This window comes from Microtus ochrogaster, unplaced genomic scaffold (genome assembly GCF_000317375.1).
Source record: "Microtus ochrogaster isolate Prairie Vole_2 unplaced genomic scaffold, MicOch1.0 UNK18, whole genome shotgun sequence".
Lineage (NCBI taxonomy): Eukaryota > Metazoa > Chordata > Mammalia > Rodentia > Cricetidae > Microtus > Microtus ochrogaster.
Genome location: NW_004949116.1, coordinates 5,923,387 through 5,931,764, shown reverse-complemented (window position 1 = coordinate 5,931,764; position 8,378 = coordinate 5,923,387).

Genomic DNA, 8,378 nt, shown 5'->3' with positions numbered 1-8,378 from the left:
CAGACCTGACTGGTGAAATGCCTTCCTCAGCTCTGCAGCAGGCCTGGCCCATCCTTGATGAGTATCATCAGCCAAGGAAATTAGAGGAGCAGTCTACAGACCTGAGCCCATTTCACCCGGCTGTCCTGGGTCATCTCCTGAGCTGCCAACTGCCTTCAACCTGGGCCCCATCACCCTCTCCTCCTTCCCTGAAGACAGAGTGGGCTGTCACTCAACGTTCTCACAGGGCCACAGCTGGCACTGGAGCAGCAACACTGCAGGGTACGTCTCTCCCTGATACAGCAGCTTAGCCATATTTTAGTCTGTGAGGATGAAGCAAGAGAGCAGGAGGCTCTGGAAATGGAAAAAGCTCACATGGGTAACACCCACACTCTACAGAAAGTCGGGTTCTGGGATTTATTTTCCTTAGTTCTGAACACATGTTCACCAGACAGTCATAGAGGGAGAAAATTTATGTTTGGCCTCCTTTCTGGTCCCTGGACACCAGCTGGCTGTATGGCTGCTGTGCCTGGAAAATTTAGAAGAATTTTCCAACATAGTCCTTGCCTTCTCTTTAAGACCCCAACAGAACCAGACAAACCAGATACATGCAGGAAGAGAGGAGTCATAATAAGAATGCAGTGGGGGGCAATTGAGCTCGTAGGAATAGATGGGAGGTTGCCATCCATCCACATGATCTGTAGCTCCCAGCTCTGCTGAAGACCATTAAGTGGAATAAATGGAAGAAAAACAGTATTGAGTGATAACTCTTGGGGTATAAACTAAAGAATAAATTCATGGATTTGAAATAGGGACTTTTTGATCTGCAGTCAAATGTTCTACCCCTGAGTTATAGTGGTATATTATATGTGTTTTAATAAATAAAGCTTGCCTGAAGATCAGAGGGCAAAGCAGACACACTAGTCAACCATACGGGCCAGGGCGTGGTGGCACACACCTTTAATCCCAGGACTCAGGAGACAGAGGCAAAAAGAGTTCTGTGAGTTCTAGGCTACCTTGGACTATACAAGCTCAATCCAGAAACAGATCCAGGTGGTGGTGGTTTACATCTTTAATCCCAGTGTTTGGGAATGACACATGTTTAATCTCAGCACTAAGGAAGTAGAGACAGGAGCAATATGGCTTGGCAGAGAGAGGAATATAAAGGGAAAGAGACAGGAACTCAGTGGAGTGTGGGGTCTGAGGATTTCTGCAGACAGGATCTCTAGTCCTTTCAGTCTGAAGGTTTGGAAGGGGCAAAACGTCTCTCTAGGTGTTAGCTATTTTGTTTTCCTGATATTCAGCTTCAACTGTCTCTGGGTTTCTATTATTCATGCTACCTCCTTGTTATGCCCCCTCCTTGTCAGAGATGTTTAATAAGTGTATTTCACCTTCATAGTCACACCCAACATTCCTACAACTTATTTGTATCACAAGATTTGCCAAGACCAGCATTGCTGCCTCCACTAACTCATCCCAAACATCCCCAGTGTCCCCTGTTGTCATGACATAACACACACACACACACACACACACACACACACACACACACACACACACACCTCAGCTGTGGAAATAGCACAGCTGGAAACAGCACAGCTGGAAACAGGAGGACATGAGCTACAAGGGTTTTTTAATTTACATGTCTTGTTTCTTCAGTAATACAGCAAGCCCTTGGGGTGAAGAGACCCTGTCTGTTTTGTGTTTTGCAACATATGTGGTAGCTGCATGTGAAGACATCTCTCTAGCTCATGGATGATCTGTGTGTTAGCCCTGAGGAAGGCTGCTGGTTAGACTGTTAAGATGCGTCTTCAGGCCTGAGTGGGTCGAGGAGTTCTGACAGCAGAGGAGTGATGGAGAGAGTCTCTGTTTTAGAACTAGGTAATGCTCAAGCTATAGGTTCTACCTTGTCTTTCAGATATATCCCCACGACACGGATAGTTTTAATTTGACATGTGTGTGGCGATTAAGTAAAAGTGGCCCATAGGCTCTAATATTGGAATGCTTGGTCCCCAGGTGTTGAAAAGTTTGGGAAGGATTAGAAGGTGTGGCCTTGTTGGAGGAAGTGTGTTACTTGGGGTTGGCTTTGATATTTCAAAAGCCTGAGGCAGGCTTTATCACTCTCTCTGCCTGCAGCTTTATGGTTCATGTGAGCACTCAGCACCATGCCTTCATGCCAGATATCACACTCCCTATAGCGATCATCACAGACTAACCTTCTGGCTCATGTGAGCTCTCAGCACCATGCCTTCATGCCAGATATCACACTCCCTACAGCAATCTTCACATATTAGCCCTTTGTTTGTAAGCAAGCACCAAACTAAATGCCTCCTTTTATACTGTCGCCTTGGTCATGGTGTCTCCTTGCAGCAATAGAACAATAGCTAAGATAATGTGCTTTTGTTTTTATCAAGGGATCTTGCACAAGTATATTTAGAAGACAATATTTTTAAAGCTTATCAAGAAAACCATCTTTTTATATCTACTTTCTGTTTCTCAGATGATTCCACCTAGCTGCATGTCCTGGTCTGTTTCTAAGATGGTTCCATTTGGCTGCATGTCCTGGTCTGTGTGCTCCTAAATAAAATCACTATTGTGTGGCTTGTCTAACTCAATTCAGTCTGAAATCAGCAACTGACTGACTTTGTAAATAAGAATTATTTACCTCCTCATGTACCTCCTCCTAGGCTCGTTTTTCAAATATATTTCTACCTCAACTTTTTTTTTGAATTGTCTTTAATGTTTCTATCATGATGATTAGGTAATAGGATTCATGGATTATCCAGATGGCGTTAATAAGGGCTAAGATTTTGAGTAGAACCTTTGCTTTCCTGGAAGCTAGTGACAACCTTATATTTTAAACACCCTCATAGATACACCTATGTGTTTCAAAGGTGATTCCAAATTTAGTGAACGATCACTGAACTGTGAACTGTATGCTACAGCCCTGGTTACTACAGTCACGTGCTTCTCTCCTAGCACACAGCAGCTTTAGTCAGTCCCTGAAGCCTGAACAACCTCAGCACTGCACAAAGTCCAGAGCATCTTCTGAGAATCAAGGTACCCTTTCAACCACAAGTCATTGAACAATAAGAAAATGAAGTTATATACTTCCAGTATGCAATATTACTGTTCTATTTCTGTGAAGACACACCGTGACCAAGGTAATTTATAAAAGAAAGCATTTAACTGGGAGCTTATGGTACCAGAGAATTGGCTAGTCCATGGCCATCATGGTGAAAAGCACGGCAGCAGGCAGGCAGGTATGACTGGAGCATAAGGCAGAGAAAGAGGGAGAGCTGACTGGGAATGGTGTGGGCTTTTGAAACCTCAAGCCCACCCCCAGTGACACACCTCCTCCAACAAGGCCACACCAAATAGTTCTATTAACTGTGGACCAAGCATTCAAATATATGAGCCTGTGGGGGTCATTCTCACTCAAACCACCACATACAACAGACAGTATAAACATTCCTGTTCCAAAAGGGAGAAACGGGGGTGCAGCAAAGAAATACTGGACCAAAGTAAGACTGCAACTCAACAGGGAAACACCTTCCGCTCCAGGCCTGGTATCAGGCTCATGATGGACACCTGTACTCCAACACTCGTGGGCAGCATTACAGTCCCAGCTCTGCTCCCTGAAGCATATATAAGCTCTGCCTTGGTCGGCTCCAGTCTCTGCCTGCAGAAAGTCTGGAGATGGGATCAGGGACTGTGTACAAGAATCATATCATTCTGGAACGCAGGCACATGTAGAAACACTTCTTTTAGTCTGCACTTCTGTGTTGTATTCCTGAAGGAAAAGACCATGACAGGCAGCCTGCCTAATCACATGATGCTTAGTAACATGATCATGTTCTAGAACCACATTTCTGGTTCTGGAACATTCCACTGATCCAGCTCAATGGATGATTAGACTAGTGTCCTTCCTGCCTAGTGTGTCTCTATCACCTAGTGTTCTCTCCTGTCACCTTCTATTAGTGCCCATTGACCTGGACAATGGCATGAGGCAACCTGAAGAAGTACTGTCTGTATATAGGGTGCTAAAAGCAAATCTCACTGGGGGTACATAAACTTGAATTAGGGCCCTCTTGATCCATAGTCAGGTTCTCCACCCCTAAGCTATACCATCAGTCCTACTGAGGCTGTCTAATAAACACTATCTTATCTGCATTTTAACACCATTTGTCCTGTAATTGAACTTTATGTGAATCCTAAGAAAGTTTTGATGATAAATAAATTTTATCTCACAGCAGATTATTACCTTTTTGTCCTTTTCTTCCATATAGCCCTCATCCTCATACTGGTACCCAGAGAGTGTCTCTACAAAATCTTTCCAACTCATTTTTCTTAGTGCCATTTCGAGGCACTAAGGAAATTGAAAAACTTTTGCTAAGATCTGGGATGCCTCTTTTCTCTACTCTCCCTCCTGCTCTTTCCCTCCGTCCCGTCCCTTCATCTGCATCTTCAGTAAGCTTCACTGGCAGATCCAAAGGCTGATTAAGTCAAGACCTCTGCACACAACTTGGCACAGAATTCTCTTCCCTCCCAACCACCACCACATCATTTGGGAGCTTTCTTGGCCACCTTCTCCCCTCTACTCTTTCTAATTCTCCCACAAGTTATGTCTTAGATTGGGGCAGGATCTTAACTGAGTTCAGGAATAAATAGAAAAGTCACTCTCTAATAATTACTTGACTTAGAATCACAGCATGGACATACCAGACGGTCAGCCCAGGTGGAGCAGCAAATACCAGAAGTTTCTCTTCAGCTGGACAAGTCCTGACTCAAGAGACAAGAATATGCACCCGGGTTGTGTGTGCATACACACCCCACAGCAGACATCCTGGCATCGAGTACATCAGAGCTTCCAGGGCCCAGATGGAGTTTCAGCCTTCTTGACTGTCTCACAGCATAGCATGGAACATAATGGTGAGTTCAAAAACCAGAAAGAAACAGAGGGAACATCCAAGTACATGATGTCCAGCTAGAGTCTCAAGATGCCCCAGCCACAAACAGCCAGTCTGATTAAGTCAAGATCTCTGCACACATACAAGCTTCTTCATTTTAGGGTAAATAATAGTTCACCCCCTCATCACTGTTCCTGTCCACTAAAGCTCCCATTTCCTCTTTATCCACTCAGTATCCATCATCATAACCCCATCTTCATGCTCCCTTGATGCCCTTGCCCCTCCATCAGCCAATCTCTGTGTTTGGTCTCTTTATTTGTTCTGCAGCTACTCCTGAATATAGCTGGAGAAAAAGTCAGTAATTGTCACTTCTGACACCTGCCATCGAGCTGTAGACAGAGAGAGTGGAGGGAGAGAGAGATTGGGCCTGGTGTGGACTTATTTAAACCTCAAAACCCATCCCCAGTGACACGCTTTCTCCAACAAGGCCACACCCACTCCAACAAGGCCACAGCTCCCAATCCTTCTCAAATAATGTTACTCCTTGATGACTAAGCATTAATTATATAAGACTGTGTGTGTCATTCTTATTCAAACTACAACAACCTCTCAGGCTCCTCCTGAAATAAGCCTCATGGTCACTCAGGAGACTCTCTGGGTCATAGCAATTGTGACTGATTGTGACCTGGATGGGACTTCACAGTTGAGTGCTCTGTTGGCTCCTTGCTGGGATGTGGGCTCTTTATATAAGCTATGTATTTGCTCTGCCATGGAAAGGTCCAGAAGAATTGTAATAAATGAGAGAAAAGCAGAAATGAATATGAGCAACAGTTTCTAAGAGGAAAAACAAAAAGACTTAGCAGGGAGCACCCGGACTTGAACCGGGGACCTTACTGGTTAGAAGCTAGATGCTTTAGCCAGACGCTCTACCCCCTGAGCTATACCCTCTGCTCTATGATAAGGGTCTACTAATTATCTTTTATATTCACACATATAGCATTTTGACAATATGCTGGAAGTTTTGATTTATCTCTAGAGAGTTGTAAGACCAGCACTGGTTCCTCTTACACTCAACCTAGAGGCTCCTTCTCCAGTCCTCAGCTCTGCCCTGCTCACACATCTTGCACATCCTGCCCCCTTTCTTCAGGCTGTGGGAGCAGCACACATATACACACACACAATACTTGAGAGGCTCTAGCATTCACATGCCATGCTTCCTCATGTTGCACATATACCACAAAGACTAAGGGAAGGAGCATGCCTGACTTATCTGAGACACCAGAAGTACCCACATCTGAATACATCTCTCCAGCCCAAGGATCCTAAGGGTGGTGGCAAAGAAGGCTGTGGACTTCCCAGGTCTTGACTGGACAATGAAGGAGTTCGGAGACCCATCATGAGGAAACACAGAATGAGGGCCACAAAGGGCCTCTATGGAGACAGCTCTACTGTGACCTTCATCCCCTCTACATGGATGTGTCCACTTTTGTATATATTTGCACTTATATCAAAGTATCACTTATTTCAAAGTATCTTTTACAGTTATTTTTCAGAGTCAAATATTGTTCTAAAGCTTGGCATAAAAACCTGCCAATGCTTTGTATAGTCCTCCTGTCACCCACAGGCAACCACTTTCCATAGTTTTGGTTGTTTCTTCTGGTACTTTAGCATCTTTAGGATTAGGTATAGGTAGGTGGAAAGTAATCAAGTTTAGAAATCATTACCATTCTTTTTTAGACAAGCATGTCACTTTTCAATACATCTATACCTCCACTCTGAGCTTAATTCTCTGTGTTACTGCAGTGAAGAGCTAGCAGTGAGTATAAATGCCATGCTACATATGGCTAAGAATTTTTGTTGAACTCTTTGCTTTTCCTAAGGGTAGTAACAATCTTCTTCATTTTTTTTAATTGAGTGAAATTTCATTTACCTATTTACTTATTTATTTGTTTCCTTCACATCTTGCCTCCTGGTCTCACCTATCTCCCTTACCAGCCCAAATTAAAACAAAATAAAATTTAAGACAAAAAGAAGAAAGAAAAAAAGAAAAAGGAAGAAGGGGAACATGAGAGAATACGGCGGTTAAGTTAGGGGAGGGACAGAGAGGGAGAGCAAGAAAAGAGGTATCTTGATAGAGGGAGCCATTATGGGGTTAAGGAAAGAAACCTGGTGCTAGGGAAATTCTCAGGAATCCACAAAGATGACCCCAGCTAATATTCCTAGCAATAGTGGAGAGGGTGCCTGAACTGGCCTTCTCCTGTAATCAGACTGGTGACTGCCCTAATTGTCATCCTAGAACCTTCATCCAGTAGCTGATGGAAGTAGATGCAGAGATCTACTTCCCGAAGTCCAGTTGCAGAGAGGGAGGAGGGATCACATGAGCAATGGGGGTCAAGATCATGATGGGGAAGCCCACAGAGACAGCTGACCGAGCTGGTGGGCGCCTATAGACTCTAGACTGACAACTGGGAAGCCTGCATGGGACCAAACTAGGCCCTCTGAATGTGGGTGACAATTGTGTGGCTTGGTCTATTTGTGGGGCCCCTGGCAGTGGGACCAGGATTTATCCCTGGAATGGTTTTTTGAAGGCCACTGCCTATGGAGGGCTACCTTGCTTCAGCCTTGATGCAGTGGGGAGGGACTTGGTTCTGCCTCAATTTGATATGCTAGGCTTTGTTGACTCCCCATGGGAGGCCTTACCCTCTCTGAGGAATGGAGAGGGGTGGGGGCAACAGGAGGAGGGGAGGGAGGGGGAAACTGTGGTTGGTATGTAAAATGAATAAAAATTTTAAAATAAAAAATACTCAAAAAATTAAAATTTTTTTTAAAGGGGAAAAATTCTGTTGTAGAAACTGCAGTGTGACACAGTGAGTCATGCAGCTAATCCCTTTATCCATATATTTTATGTGCATGTGTTTATGGAAAAGAATCATTGTTCCAGTTCTAGGCCCCTGGTCTTTGCTGCACCATCAACGCTAGGTCCTCACTGGGGCTATTACTGGACATGCTGTTGCTGCTCTATGTCATGGAGATCCTGCAGCCCTGGGTCTGCAGAACCAACTCCCCCACTGTGCTCCAGCAGGTCACAGATGGGGTGGATGCTGGGGTGGGCCAACCCATAATCCTGGTTCTGGGCCTGGGTACTTACAGGTTAGTTAGACCACCCCAGGCCTGTGTGTGGGTCTCCTTGTCCTGCTTAGAGTGTCAAGCTCTGGGCAGGACCATGCTTCTTTGTCACAAAGAGATCCTAACAGTACCCAACTGCCAGGCATCAGACAGGGCTCCTGGTTGGTGTGGAGGTGTTGCTGGAGAGCAAGTCAGAAAGCCCAGGCTGTGATCTGTTGAGTTCTGCCAGCCCCAGTCAAATGACATGGGGCGGAGGTGTTGCTCTTGTATCTGTATTTTTCACAAAATTGGTTTTTCTATAAACATCTTTCAGAACAAATTTCTACATGTGTGCCATCTGATCAAGAACCCAGTCCTTCACCT